The sequence below is a fragment of the Saccopteryx bilineata genome, chromosome 12 (assembly GCF_036850765.1).
Source record: "Saccopteryx bilineata isolate mSacBil1 chromosome 12, mSacBil1_pri_phased_curated, whole genome shotgun sequence".
NCBI lineage: Eukaryota > Metazoa > Chordata > Mammalia > Chiroptera > Emballonuridae > Saccopteryx > Saccopteryx bilineata.
Window position 1 is genome coordinate 53,162,499 of NC_089501.1, and position 15,808 is coordinate 53,178,306.

The following is a 15,808-nucleotide window of genomic DNA, read 5'->3' on the forward strand; positions in this document are numbered from 1 at the left end:
CTCCCTTGATCCAACAGTGCCCGTTGTTAACAGGATGAAGAAGGTTATCAACAGCACTGTTTCCTCACCCACCTCTACCCAAGAAAAAGTGCGCATTCCTGTTGGAGAGTGCTTAGGGTCAGCTGGGCAGGGGGCTGCGCTTCTCGCCACTCTGTGCTGAAGCTTTACGGGCTGGGTCTGAGTCTTCAACATACTTCTTTCAGAGCCTAACACAGTGTTCTTCCTCATGCTTAATTAAACTGATATTGCATCGTAAAGAAACAGAGATCAAAGCTTGTGAAAACACTTTGAAACACGGTGCAGTTGGACCAGTAATACTTTTATTTCCTTAAGCTCTGCTTGTAAGCCATGAAGGAGAAGAATGATCGTAGCACATGGGCTCACCGAGTTACCAGGTCAAATCGTTGGTATTGACAGGAATCATTTAAATGGTAGATAACAACAACTAGGTCTCCGGTATTTTTCTGAGTAATAAGTGTTCATGCTGTGGTCATCCAGATATTTATTGTTAATGATTTTACCATGGTGCCCAGTCACGTCTGAGTTTTATTCATGTGTACTAATATGGGTGAGTTCTAGCCATAAGCAGAGGTCTGCAAGGGGCGGCCATATTTTACAAGGTTTTTTTTTAGCAGGTAGATGAAAATGATGTTAACAGTTGCCCCTTAACCTGTGTTTTTTTGTTTTGTTTTGTTTTTGTTTTGCTTTTTTTGTATTTTTCCGAAGCTAGAAATGGGGACAGACTCCCGCATGTGCCCGACCGGGATCCACCTGGCACGCCCACCAGGGGGTGATGCTCTGCCCCTCCGGGGGGTTGCTCTGCCGCGACCAGAGCCACTCTAGCACCTGGGGCAGAGGCCAAGGAGCCATCCCCAGCGCCTGGGTCGTCTTTGCTCCAATGGAGCCTTGGCTGCGGGAGGGGAAGAGAGAGACAGAGAGGAAGGAGAGGGGGAGGGATGGAGAAGCAGATGGGCGCTTCTCCTGTGTGCCCTGGCCGGGAATCGAACCTGGGACTTCTGTACGCCAGGCCGACGCTCTACCACTGAGCCAAACAGCCAGGGCCTTAACCTGTGTGTTTTATAGTGGAAAGAATTTTGGAGTCGAGTATATACATGATGTATATAGTATACATGGGTTCAAATCCTGACTTCACCTCTTATTGGCTCTGTGACCTTGAGTCACACAGAGACATAGGTAATGTCAGGTTGCAGTTCCTACAAATGAAAATGGGTTAATGACACTTATTTTTAGAACATTTGGAAGGCTTAGATGAAATAAAGCATATATTGAATAAAATGCCCAGACGGGGTGCAGCAAAGGTAGGTATACAGTTGTGAGTAAGTGAAACACAGAGTTTATTCTGTATTATTACTATTACTTACTGCATTATTTTTCAATAGGAATAGTGCTTGGCATAAAGTATCTAATCCATGTTAATTTCAGCTGATAAGTCCAGCTGGGTTTATTTATTTTCTTTATTCATCTCCTTTCTCCACTTCACACATAATACCTAATTCCTAGATGTTTCTGGGATGATGAGCGGACTATATAATTGTCCTTGTCTCTGCTGGGCCAGGCAGACCTTTGGATGTCATCCAGACGCCCTGTCACGGTCCCTGTTTACTAGACAGACGTGTTTGGGGCCCTGTCGTCCTACCCCGTCTTCCACAGCCTAAGCCAGAGTTGGGCATGTGACCCCAACAAAGCAGACCCCTAGGCGACCAGTGATGTAGTTAGTGTGTTAAAACTAAAAAGGCCCGGAACAGTGATCTTTTCTGGGGAAGTGAATTGGTGAGCGTTGGGACAGCAGCTAAAGGATGCCATGAGCGAGGGAGTCCGGACCATGAACTCGGAGACCACAGGAGAGAAAAGGTTCATAGCGGAGCAAGTGCAGGGGGAACACGGAGAGGCAGAGCCTGTGAGAAGCCGTGCCTCGGTCCCTAGACCCGCCTTCTTCCTCAGGTTCCCTGTCCGTGTCTCTCGTGACCTGGTGGGAAGCTCCCCCTTCCCTGAGTTGATTAGAGCATGCTGTTTCTTGCAGCCCAAACACCCCGAATGAAAAGAAACCTGTCTCCCCTGGGTGTACAGAAAACACCCAGTCCTCCAGGGTAGACTGTGACTGAGTCACGCCCAAGTCTCCCGGGAAGGAATGCCTTTAAAATGACTGGCTTTGGCGGGATAATTAAGGACACTATAGCATGAAAAATGAGATGCCATTGAAAGATTAGGCTTATCACGGTGACGTGTATAGAATTAGACAAATCTCAAAGAATGAACAGGGAGTTGGAGCGCCAGCATCCATCCCAACTACCCCCCACCCTCTGATTCCTGCTCGGCGATCTTTAGTCAGTCATTTCTCTACTTGGCTGCCTGTGTGGTCCCCGGAGGAGGCCTTCAAGACCCTGGACTACAGACAGTGCCTGAGAGAAGCAGGATGATTTCACATGGCAGTGCATCTCATGCATGGATTTGCTATCAGAGTCTGTGTCAAGCCCAGAGGTCAGGGAGAGAGAAGGGAGATAACAGCACCACACACAACCAGAGTACCCTTTGCCCATATGCGTGTAACGACCTGCGTGGGTCGGTGAAATGCAGTGACAAGCCCCTGCCAGACATTAAACACGGCAGCTGTGTTCTCATGCTGCGAACTCTAGAAGCCACCAGAGCAGTTTAGCTGATGGCGCTGAAGTGTCAGTTTGTGCTGAGACAGAGCTACTGGCCCGGGTCCTCCTGTGGGCATGTTGCCTCTGCACAGCTCATGGGTACAGTCAAGGCGACCATGCAGGGTATGCAGAGCATGTTAGGAGAACGGGGCAGGTGGCAGTCGACGTTGACACATTCTTGGGTCCGCTCAGAGTTCTAAGTGCTTTGACCTCATTTTCCTAATTTATTTTCTTCAGTCACTCTTTGCTAGATATGTTTTGTTTGCACCTGCTGTGCAAAATCTAGTAGAGAATTTTCAGTGACTGTCAGTGGCATTTTTCTTTTTCTTTTTTTGCATTTTTTTTGCATTTTTCTGAAGCTGGAAACAGGGAGAGCCAGTCAGACAGACTCCCGCATGCGCCCGACCGGGATCCACCCGGCACGCCCACCAGGGGGCGACGCTCTGCCCACCAGGGGGCGATGCTCTGCCCATCCTGGGCGTCGCCATGTTGTGACCAGAGCCACTCTAGCGCCTGGGGCAGAGGCCACAGAGCCATCCCCAGCGCCCGGGCCATCTTTGCTCCAATGGAGCCTTGGCTGCGGGAGGGGAAGAGAGAGACAGAGAGGAAGGCGCGGCGGAGGGGTGGAGAAGCAAATGGGCGCTTCTCCTATGTGCCCTGGCTGGGAATCGAACCCGGGTCCTCTGCTCTTAGGAAGGGCAGAGATTTTTGTTTTTTTTTTTCCGTTTTTGACTCCCCAGCATGGGGGGCAAGGGGAGGAGCATGGGGGGCAGGCTTGTCAAAGGGGCTGGAAATAGAGCTATGTATTCACTTAATAACTTTGTGATGTGTGATCTCCAAAAGAGACTTGATCCTTTAAGTTGGTTCTATGTAGATGAAGTAGAGAGCATTTCGAAGGTGAATGGGCTCCCCCCCCAGTTCATCCGCTGGCTCTGATATTTGTTAGCAGTACCCCCACTTGGAAGGCTGGCCTCTGCACCTCAGTCCCAGTCTGTATAATGGGAGTGGAGTCACTTCCCCAGCACGGTTTTCTGAGGATCATGGGATGGAGTAGATGTGAGGTTCCCGGCACAGTGGGACTCGTGGTCGTCATTACTAGTATTCCGAGAGTTCAGTGGTTGAGGGCGAGGATTTCAGATGCGGACTTGGGTCCGAGTCTCAATCCTACCGTGGTCTTGCTGTGGGACACGCGTGAGGCGCTCTGCCCAGTGCGCAGTGAGCGGTTGGTCAATTATCGTCAACATGATTACCATTACTCTTATTAACAGCAAAAGGCAACTGCCCTTAGGGTTGTTATTACTATTAAGTTCCTTCTCTACAAAGACAGACAAAGAAATTCAAATCCGGAGAGAAAGAAGAGAAGTGAATTTTAGAAGAACACAGGGTGAGTGGAGATGAGAAAAAATTCCTATCGAAGACCAAATTTAGCTTTGGGTTTCCTGGCAACCAGGGCAATAAAAAGAAACACCACAGTTTACATACTTATTATTATCGGTTCTAATTAGTTGTCGAGCCGTGCTGTCCAATCTGGTCCCCAGGAGGCCCATGGAGCTATTGCTGAGTCTGACATGTGGCCACTGGGACTGAATGTGCTGTGAGGGTGGGTACACATTGGGTTTTGAAGACTTAGTAAGAAAAAGTAAAATATCTCCCACCCAAGTACTAACCTGTCCCGACCCTGCTCGGCTCCCGAGAGCGGACGCGATCGGGCGCTTTCAGGGAGGTACGGCCGTAGTCGTAAACTATCTCGTTGATAAAGTTTTGTTGATTACACGTTGAAATTATGCTAGTTCAGTTACTTGGATTGCATATTAAAACTTTTTTTTTTTTATTTACCGAGGTTTACTCCTGACAAAGGTGCTTAGAAACAGCAAAACCTGCATTTGTCAGGACTCAGAGCCTGATAGGACCTAGAACTTCGGCCCTATGAGGATCGTTTATTGTAATAGACTCATCAATTATACTTCTGACTACACAGCTGTTCAGTATTTTGTTTTTGTTTGTTTTTTAGTCAATTTATTTAAACTAAAAAAAAAAAAGTTAAAACATATCTACCACTACCCACTTATAGTATGATTTAAAAAATTTTAATTTGAGATAGAGAAAGTGAGAGAGAGACAGACAGGAAGGGAAAGGGGGTGAGAAGCACCAGCTCATAGTGGCGTTCACGTTAGTTGGACATTGAGCTTCTCATATGTGCCTTGGCCAGGGTAAGCCAGTGGCCCCTTGCTCAAGCCAGCGACCTTGGGCTTTTCACGACAGAAACCTTTGGGACTCAAGCTGGCGAGCTTTGGGATCACGTGGACAATTCCCCCCACGCTCGAGCCATTGACCCACGCTGACAAGCCCATGCTCAGGGTCAGCAACCCGGGGGTTTCAAACAGGCGACCTCAGCATTCTGGGCAGATGCTTTATCCACTGCGCCACCACCAGTAAGGCCCCACCTGGAATATCATTAAAATTAACTCTGCCTTTTTTTCTTTATAATGTGGCCTCTAGAAAATGAAAAATTTCATTTATAGCTCATGTTTGTGACTTGCATCATATCTCTTGAACAATATTGAACTTCTTTTTTTGTACTTTCACTATTCTAAGTGGAACTAATTTATATTTTTAACTGTATATTAATATAAAATATTATAATTACATGCATTATATAACTATAATATAATACCAATGTGTAAATATATATTAACATACTTAAAACCATTGTTATAATATAATTAATAATAAAATAGTAATATAATATAAAATAATGTTATATATTAATGATTATTATGTACTTTATATTACAGTGTTTATAAAAGAGGCTTCGATAACCAAGTAGGTAATATCTTAACCTACAATTTTTTTTTACATCTTTATTTTATTTTATTGATTTTAGAGAGAAAAAGGAAGGAGAAGAGAGCCAGAGAAACACTGATTTCTTGTTCCACTTATTTAAGCATTCCTTGGTTGATTCTTGTATGTGTCATGACCAGGGATCAAACTCCCAACCTTGGCATATTGGGACGATATTCCAACCAACTGAGCTACCTGGCCATGGCCTTCACCTATAATTTTTTTAAAATTAAATTTAGCCTGACCAGGCGGTGGCGCAGTGGATAGAGCATCAGACTAGGATGCAGAGGACCCAGGTTTGAGCTCCGAGGTCACTGGCTTGAGTGTGGACTCATCCAGCTTGAGCGCAGGCTCACCAGCTTGAGTGCAGGGTCCCTGGCTTGAGCGTGGGATCATAGACATGACCCCATGGTCACTGGCTTGAGCCCAAAGGTCGCTGGCTTGAAGCTCAAGGTGGTTGACTTGAGCCCAAGGTCACTGGCCTGATCTAGGGGTTACTCACTCTGCTGGAGCCCCCAGCCAAGGCACATATGACAAAGTAATTAATGAACAACTAAGGTGCCACAACAAAGAATTTATGCTTCTCATCGCTCCCCCTTCAAGACTGTCCTTCTCTCTGTCTCTCTCTGTATCTCTCTTGTTAAAGAAAAAAAAAAATTAAATTAAATTACTAAATTTAATGGGGTGACATTGGTCAATAAGAATACATACATTTCAGGTAAACATCTCTAGAGCGATTGAACTGTCTTCTCTTTTACCTGCTTCTTCGGTATCATTCACAGCAGCACTCAGCTAGGTGACGGGCCGCAAATAGAGCTCAATAAATAGGGTTGTGAATGAATGAATGAATGGTACCTCTCCTCGCCCCACGTCACTCAGCTTACCAGTGAGACGAGGTTCTCTCAAGCCTTCACAGCAGCAGGGCATGTAGAAGTCTGTGAAAGCGGAAGGAAGTCGTGTTGCGGTTTGAGGTTGGAGGAGGAACTTCTCCCGGGAGTTGAGGAGGCCGCTGTGAGGTGCCCTCAGGCTCCGACATGCTCTTGCTCGAGGCTGACTGGGTCAAGGTAAACTGAGTCACGGCCCCTGAAGAGCGAGCTATTTCCTGTTGGTAAAAAAGCATCTCTAAATTTTTTGAAATGCTTGTGTATTTTGAAGAAATGTATGACAGTTTGTTCTGAATCTGAGTACATTAAAAACAAAACAAAACAACAAACCTCCATATTTCAAAGATGTAGTGGTTTTTATAGGAGGGAGGGGGGTAAAAGAGAGTAAATGAACCTGGGCGTTTCTCCCCAGCCCCCTGCACCCCACTGAGAGCAGGGGGAGGAAGCCGTGGCATGTAGGAGGATACTGTTCGAGCTGAACTCGGGTCACAGAGATAAAGATGTGTTCAGGCCGACGGCGCCCAGCCAGGACTGCCTCTCTCTTGGGTTCCACAAGCTGCTGAGAGAGGGAGAAGCCGGAATTCGTCCGCGAGACCCAGGGATGATGACGGCTTTGGAAAACAGGTCTAATGAGCAATGAATATGGCCGTTGGTGTTATTTTTCCTGAGGAGAGGAAGTGTGTCGGGACTGAGAATGCCCAGACGTTATTGTCCAGGCGCTAGGACGCGGAGGATGCCGTCTGCAGTGACGCCGGTCAGGGGCGTGGAATGGTCTTCCCTTGGTGGGAACTGTGGACGTCGGTTTAAAGCCAAACGACTTCTCAGTCTGAGCAGTAAACCAATGGTCTCGGCAGCAAGGGGTGGTGAAGAGCCTTTTCTTTCTGGAATTCCTTTGGTAGGCTGATCTCCCGGCTTCACCTGTGATAGTTTGGGGGGTTCTGGGTTTGCTGATGGTGGAAGTTCCTGTTTAACGTCGCTGCCAATGTCCATGGAAGGAGAGATCTGCAACAGGTGTTCAGATGACAGCGGTTTTACATCAGGACACTTCGCCCCTCGCTTAGTCATTCCCCAAACACTCCTTGGAAAAATGATGGAGAGACTGGCTCTTGGTTGTATAGGCGGACCCCGCATCACAAAGAAAACCCCTCGGATTAACTCCAAGGCTTTTCCTGGAGACCGGGAGACAGTTTGCAGGGATATGTTTGAACGTCAAGCTTTCTGACTCGCAACGCTCATATTCTAATTCAGGGGTCGGGAACCTTTTTGGCTGAGAGAGCCATGAACGCCACATATTTTAAAATGTAATTTCGTGAGAGCCATACAACGACCCGTGTACGTTAGGCATTATCCAATAAAAAGTTGGTCTTGTCCCGGAGGACAGCTGTGATTGGCTCCAGCCACCCACAACCATGAACATGAGCAGTAGGAAATGAATGGATTGTAATACATGAGAATGTTTTAATATTTTTAACGTTATTATTATTTTTATTAAAGATTTGTCTGCGAGCCAGATGCAGCCATCAGAAGAGCCACATCTGGCTTGCAAGCCATAGGTTCCTGACCCCTGTTCTAATTCAACACCCCTTATCCTTACCTGACACCTGTAACAAGGCCGTGTATCACGTGTTCATAGGCCCACTTTTCGGATGAGGTACAAGAACACACTGTGTTGGATCATGATGTCCACAGCCCAAAGGGCACAGGGCCGTCCACACTCAGATGCAAATCAGAACGTGTATTCTTCTGGTCCTGCAGCTTGAAAGCCACCATATGGATACATTTCAACAAAGTGCGAGGTTCTCTCCCAGCACAGTTATCTAAGTGAAACCACTGCTGCTCAGAGTTCTAAAGCGAGGACTTGCAGCACGCGTACTGCTTGGACGTTTGGACATTGGTGGTTTTTAATTTAGAATTTAGACACTCATTCCCAGTGGACATCAAGACCAGCTACGAACGCCTCCACACTCAAGACTCACTTTGCTTTGTGAACCTAGACGTGGCTCCTTTGATGGAGATAAAAGGTGATTTAAAAAAAACCACAGGTTGGGCTAAGGAAAGAGCGTTGTCAACATCACAGCGTGAGACAAGTAGTGATTGAAGGTAAGCATTAGCGACCTGGCACTGTCATGATTCTGTTCACTGCGATGTGAGGAGAGTGAGGGTCTCACAGACACCCCGTGCTGCTTCCCCGGGTGTCATGCTGGGTGGTCTGGGCCCTAGACTGGGTCCCTGAGCTGCTCCCTGTGTGTTTGCCAGCGGTGAGCTCAGAGCCTGGGCCAGGCTGGTTGTGAGCAGTGCTGATGTGAGAACAGATGACCTCTGGCCATAGTGACCACAGCCACTGATGGAGGCTCCTTCTGGTCCCTTCTCTTCTCCGAGAGGCCGGGTGGCTAACGGTCACCCAGGCCACTGCCTCATGAAGTCTGAGCCCTGGGTTTCACCCTTACTAGCTACTGAGTCTTTTCCACGTGCAAGTTGCTGAGGGGAAGGCAGGGGGGAAAAAAGAAAAAAGGAAAAGTGAATTCTTGTCGTCATTCCCCCCCTTACCCCCTGCCTCCCAGAGATTACCGTCCAGCTGTGGGACAAAGGCAGGACATGCAAGATCCTTGAGTCCCAAGTGAGGGCTCCGTCTGCACCAGAAGTGGCCGAGAGGGCAGTGAATGGGGGAGCTCAGGGGGCAGGGAGAGGCGGGCCATCTGGGCACGCTGAGGTCTTTGTCATGGAGCTGGGAGGAGCGGGACTTGCCCAGAAGGGTGGGCAGAGAGCACAGCTGATACTCACTGCCTGACAGACAGGACACTGTCACCTACATGTTTCGCACACCAGATCACACACTCCCGGGGAGAATGGCCTTGTCCTTGGACCCAGCACAGAGGACAGTAGGCGAATACTCATGTCCTCTAGAATGAAGTTGTTGTGTAAATGTTCAAAAATAAAGGGGAGCCTGACCTGTGGTGGTGCAGTGGATAAAACGTCGACCTGAAATGCTGAGGTCGCCGGTTCAAAACCCTGGGATTACCTGGTCAAGGCACATATGGGAGTTGATGCTTCCTGCTCCTCCCCTCTTCTCTCTCTCTCTCTCTCTCTCTCTTCTCTAAAATGAATAAATAAAGTCTTTAAAAAAAAAAGAAAAATAAAGAGGGGAAGTAAATGTGCTATTACTGAAATTTTTGAAGTGGCTAATGAGCCGTCTTAGAAAATTCTTTTAAAATCCGTTATTTTCCTCTACATTTCAGTGAATAGAGTCACCATACAGCCAGGGAATCCTCACGCTTCCTGAAAGGGTTCCTTGGTTTATGTTCCTGTGTGGACAGTGTTCTTTCTTAAGAATATTTTCCTTAAATACCAACTCAACCCAAAGTGCCTACGGACTGATTTGCAAGGTAGTCCTCGAAGAACCGGCTGAGGAGGCTTCACTTATTTTTATTTTAATAATTGGGAGATGAGGTCCTTGACTTCGGAAGTCTGATGGCTGTGGGCAGTGGACTCGGGCCCTGGACGTCGGGAGTGCCCCCGGGGTGCGGTTGAGATGTGTGCATGGTGCTCATTCAAGCAAGGAGTGGGCGGGGGCCAGACCTCCCTCCCTGTCCTCCTTACTCGGAGGGCCACCGGGAAGAGGGGACAGACGAGGAGGGGCCGGGCTACATGGACGCCTCTAATCCGGAGGACGAGGGCTGTCTTCATCCTCTGTCATTGCTACGTTTTCCTCTTAATCAGCCACTCTTACTTCATACTGACAAGCACCTTAGTTCTAGCGGCTTCCGGAGAGGAAGACGAACCCAGACCCCAGATGAAGTAACCAGAAGGCTCCTCAGTGCATCTGCCGCGTGTGGCTGAGGTGCTGGGGCCGTTCATCAACACGCCGTGGCAATGGCCTCACGATGACAGCAGTGTCGCAAGCTGGCCGGCAGCAGGGACATGAAGAAGTTTGGCCTGTGACACGCTGATGTGTCCCCAGGTCTCAGGCCCGGGTCCATTCACACCGTTCCTCATCCCCCGGCAACAGGGCCCCGACCGGGGATCTGATAGGAGTGGATCACCCCAAAGCAGGGCCCCGCCCGGGGATCTGAGAGGAGTGGATCACCCCAAAGCGGACCACCGGAGGGGAAGCCGGACGGCCTCAGCAGTCGGTGCCCAGCGCGTGAGGTGCTGATGGAGGCTGACGCCCTCTCCTGCCGTGGGCTGGGCGTCAGGCCCTGGCAGACCTCGTCACGCTGTGTTACTGCTAGGGAACCACGAGGACTGCAAGTGCATTTTAATCTGCCCTGCTGTTGTGACAGTGTGTTTTGTGCTCAGAGTCTAAAATGAAGGCTCCACACTGAGGGGCTGTCTGGGCTTCACGGTGATGAGCACATGGACAGACTGACATTCGACGTGCCCCACTTCCGAACCCCACCCGTTGCCCCGCCCCCATCCCTGTGTCATCTGGGCAGTGTCTGTCCCCAAGCTTTGCATGCATCTTTGCTCTCTGTCCTTCCCTCCTCTTTGGTGCCCTCCCACCCTCTACTTGTGACATCCCATGGTTTTCTTAAGGTCCTGGTCAAATGCCACCATTGGCCTCCTTCCGGAAAGGCCCATGGGTGTGTTTTATGAGCCACGTGGTAAAACAGACCCTGACAATTCGAGCTCTGCGGTCGAACTGGTCAGTACAACGTCTCAAACTCGCTTTCGTACACCAGGTGCACAATTAGAGGAAAGGTGCAGAAAACCCCCACAAAGACCGAACATGACCACTGTCTCTGCTTCCCACGCTGATTTATAGGATTTCTAATGTAAATAGATTATTGCATATTTATACAATAGGTTCATATTCTACATATATGTGAATATTAATTTTATAATGGGGAATATTATATATGTATAATAAATATACAGTATATTTTATATAATATTTATAATATTATAAATATATATAATATGGGAAATTTGTATAAAATATAGATGCCTGGGTCCTATCCCAGGGTTACCTGATGCACTGGTTCCTTGACGGGGCTTGGTGATCGGCATTTCCACGCGGACCTCTGAAGCTGGTGGTGCAAGGATCCTACTTGGAGAAACACCAACCTAGGACGGCCTACTTGCTCCCTCCGCCCCTGCCTCCTGCTCCTCCTCTTCCTCTCTCAGTGCTGGGCTTGCAGAGATCCTTGTGTGATGGTTAATGTTATGTGTCAACTTGGCTGGGCCACGGGGCCCAGACACGTAGTCAGACATTATTCTGAATATTTCTGTGAGAGTGTCTTGGGATCAGATTAACATTACACTTGGTTGACTTTGAGTAAAGCAGATTGCCCTCCATAATGTGGGTGGACCTTGCCCAATCAGTTGAAGGCCTGCATAGAACAGAAATATGGCCTCCCCTGAGCAAGAGAGAATTCCTCCAGCAGACAGCCTTTGGGCTTCATCTGCAACGTCAGCTCTCTCCTGGGTCTCTAGCCTGTCAGCCCACATTTTAGATTTTGGACTTGTCAACCTCCATAATCTTATGAGCCAATTCCTGAAAATTCACCTATCTATCAATCATCTATCTATCTGTCCATCCATCATCCATCCATCCATCCACCCATCTATCCATCTACCATTTATTTATTTATCTCATTTGCGATCATACAGTGGTTCTGTTTCCCTGGAGAACTCTCATTACTACACCCCATGAGACTGAACTCAGCTCCTCACTGCAAAGCATGTCTCCCAGCAGTGTCTCCCAGCCTGCAGAATGAGGCCCATTCCCACTGCAGCAACCCAGGGTCCCCGTCTGCCACCCCAGAGACTGACCCACCAGGTGGGCGGGGTGGGCCCTGAAACCTGCACTTCCATAATCCTTGGTTAATTTATTATTATTATTATTTGTATTTTTCTGAACTGAGAAGAGGGGAAGCAGTCAGACAGACTCCTGCTTGTGCTGGACCAGTATCTACCCAGCATGCCCACCAGGGGGGCGATGCTCTGCCCATCTAGGGTGTTGCTCTGTTGCAACCTGAGTCATTCTAGCGCCTGAGGCAGAGGCCATGGAGCCATCCTTAGCGCCCAGGCCAACTTTGCTCCAATGGAGCCTTGGCTGCGGGAGGAGAAGAGAGAGACAGAGAGGAAGGAGAGGGGCAAGGGTGGAGAAGCAGATGGGCACTTCTGCTGTGTGCCCTGGCCGGGAATCGAACCCGGGACTTCCACATGCCGGGCCAACGCTCTACCATTAAGCCAACCGGCCAGAGATCTTTGGTTATTTTATTGTACATGACTTTAATTCATTTCAGAATGTGAGTTGCCCTAGCGTTGAGCATGGTGAAAGGCACAGGAGCACATGAGAACCTGGCCTACTGGGAAGGGGTTTGTACTTCCAGTGAAAACTTCTGTTTGGGGTTATTTTGGAGTAACTGGGACCACGGTGAACCACTGCACTGGGTTGACCGGTGTCACCGTGTAATTCACACCCTTCCTGTGACCATATTTGGAAATGGGGTTATTGCAGATGTAATTACTTAAGGTGAGGTCATACAGGAGTAGAGTGGGCTCTTAATCCTGGTGTCCTTATATATGAAACTGGTATTCTTAGCAGAAAAGTGACAGAGATAGAGAGGAGATGGCCACGTGACGACAGAGACAGAGACTGAAGGTATGTTGCTGCAAGCCGAGGAATGCTGAGGGTTGCTGGCCACCACCAGACCCAGGGGACCAGGTCTTCTGCTGCTGAAGGGAATCAACCCTGCTGAAACCCTGGTTTATTCTCCTGAACATCAGAACTGTGAGAGAATCGATTCCTGTTGTCTTAAGTCACCCAGCTAGTGGTAGTTTGTTATGGTGGCCCGAGGACTCTGGGACAACCACCGATGATCAGCAACTAGAAGATTGGACAAAATGTATCAAACAACTGCTTGCAGATGTTGGACAAGTAGCAGCACAGGCCTATGATCCGTGGGGAAGACAATCAAATGGTGGGCCCCAGCATGCAATTGACCAACCAGCACAGTCAGAGCTGAGCCAGGAAGGGCTCTGTGTGCTGTGCCTGCGTTCCTACTGGCGGGCACTGCCCGTGGGGGCTGGCGGCTGGTTATCTCACCCTCTGCTTTTCCAGTGCTGCCTACCCAGTGCCGTCCAGGTGAGGCCCTGGTAACGAATTGAGGAATGCCCTGGGACCGTGATTCCTAAGCCCTTCTGCAGTTGAAGGTTTCGAGCTGTAACAGTGGTCCCAACCCTAGCTGGACATTGGAATTTTTTCAACTTTGGGATGCTGGGGCCTCATCCCAGATCATTCGGATGTAGGAGAGGGGTGGGATCCAAGCACTGATGTTTTTTAAACCTCTTCCAGTGATTCTGTCATGCAGCCCAAGGGGAGACCCATCCGTCTATACCTCATTTTCCAAATCAGCCTTTACACCTGTTCCTAATCCTGCTGTAACCTGATGTGAACAGATTTCTTATGTAAACAGGCATCTTATCAGGAGCTCCTCTCTGGTCCTGTGAATGCACTCTTCCATGAATCTGCTGGGCAGGTGGGCGTCTTGTTTTGTGGCCACTGTCATGTTGGTGTCCTGCTATTCCCACTCGAGGGACTTCCCCCAGGAGGGCCACCATCAGCTTCCTGCTGCTCCCGTGGGTCCTCTGAGCTACTATGTGAAATGCAGGTGTGTTCATTTCCTTAGGCTGTGTAACTAAGTACCACCAACCAAGCAGCTTCAAACAATAGATACTTATGCTGTCCCAGTGCTGGAGGCCCGAGGTCCAACATCCAGGTGTGGGCAGGGCCGGGCTCCCTCGGAAGCCTCTGGCAGGGCCCTCCCCTGACTCTGTAGCTCCTGGCAGAGGGCACACTCTTGCAGGGTTAGTCGTGGTTCCCTGGGCCTGGTTCCGTGCAGTGGGCCGAACAGACGCTGAGTTGAAGGGACCTGAAAACAATTTAGGAGCTGCAGCGTGCAGTTCCATAGTTCTCTAAGCTTGCACCTGGGCATCTGAAAGAGAAACAAAAGGATGAGCTTCAGGCAAATTCTGCAGACGTTTTGGTGGGGAAATGATGGACGTTTTCCGCTAGCAAGAAGAGCAGGCTCCCTTGGGGATTTCATTGGTTAAAGCTACCTGTTTCTCTCCTGGGCAGGATCCTGGAGGCGGGGCCGAGAAGCCAGAGCAGGGAGGCAGGAATGTGGCCACCCTTGGAGAAGGAAATGCAGAGTGCTCTTTGCCCTGGGCCTTCTGCTGGTCCATCTCCCACTCTCCCTGTGGTGGAGGCCATTTCCTTTCCCTTTGTTAGTTTCATGCACACTGTTCTAACCATCAAAAAAAAAAAAAAAAGAGAGTAACATTTTATCCTTTGCTTAAAGATGCAGAGTCTTAAGGGGCTCATTTTAGACCCTTTGTTTGTATAGAGGAGAATGTCTAAGATAAGGGGTTATCTGTGTCCTGGTGGGGAAGTGACCCAAGTGGGCAAATGACCGCTCAGAAAAACAAAAACAGGAAAGATTTTGTGTGGCTTCCCAGAATTCAATAGAGAAGGATGAAACTTAGATGTTATGAAGACTATTTAAAAAGTGTGGTAGCTAATTTCTTTTGGACCTATCCAGTTTTTCTTGCTGTTTGACTAGCAGGGAGAAGCAGATCTCATTGTCTCCTTGTGCGAGAAGAAATCGGCGAGGGTAGCCTCCGTTTAGACTCTCCTTCCTGAGAGGGAGGCTTTCCTTGCTCTCTCTCTCAGAGCCCACCTTTCTGTGTGTGCGTTGGACAGAAAACGAGTCTGTCACCTCTGGCCTGGAGCAGACAGGGATGTTTGCACTCGTCTTGTCTGTCTCTGCGGAGCCTGGCCCAGCGGCCAGGAGCCACTGGACAGGAGTGGGCGGGCAGGTCAAGTCTGTCTGAGTTCTTGCACAGGAACCTGGTGGAAAGCTTAACAATTCTGTGAGCAACGGGGAAACTTCCTCTAAGTAAAATGCAGCACTATGCTCATGATAATGAAAAAACCTGGACAAGAGTGTGGGGGTTAAGGGTGGGGGGAGGGAGGAGAGGGAGGGGGTTGGGGGAGGGTAGGGGCACAAAGAAAATCAGTTAGAAGGTGAGGGAAGACAATTGGATTTTGGGTGATGATGGGAATGCAGCATAATCAAATGTCAAAATAACCTAGAGATATTTTCTCTGAACATATGTACCCTGATTTATCAATGTCACCCCATTAAAATTGATAAAAAAACAAACCTATAGCCTTAGTTTTTATAAATAACAAAGACATAACCCTATTGACAGCATACCTTAAAACAGTGGTCCCCAACCCCCGGGATGCGGACCAGTAACGGTCCGTGGGCCATTTGGTACCAGTCCGCAGAGAAAGAATAAATAACTTACATGATTTCCGTTTTATTTATATTTAAGTCTGAACGATGTTTTATTTTTAAAAAATGACCAGATTCCCTCTGTTACATCCGTCTAAGACTCACTCTTGACGCT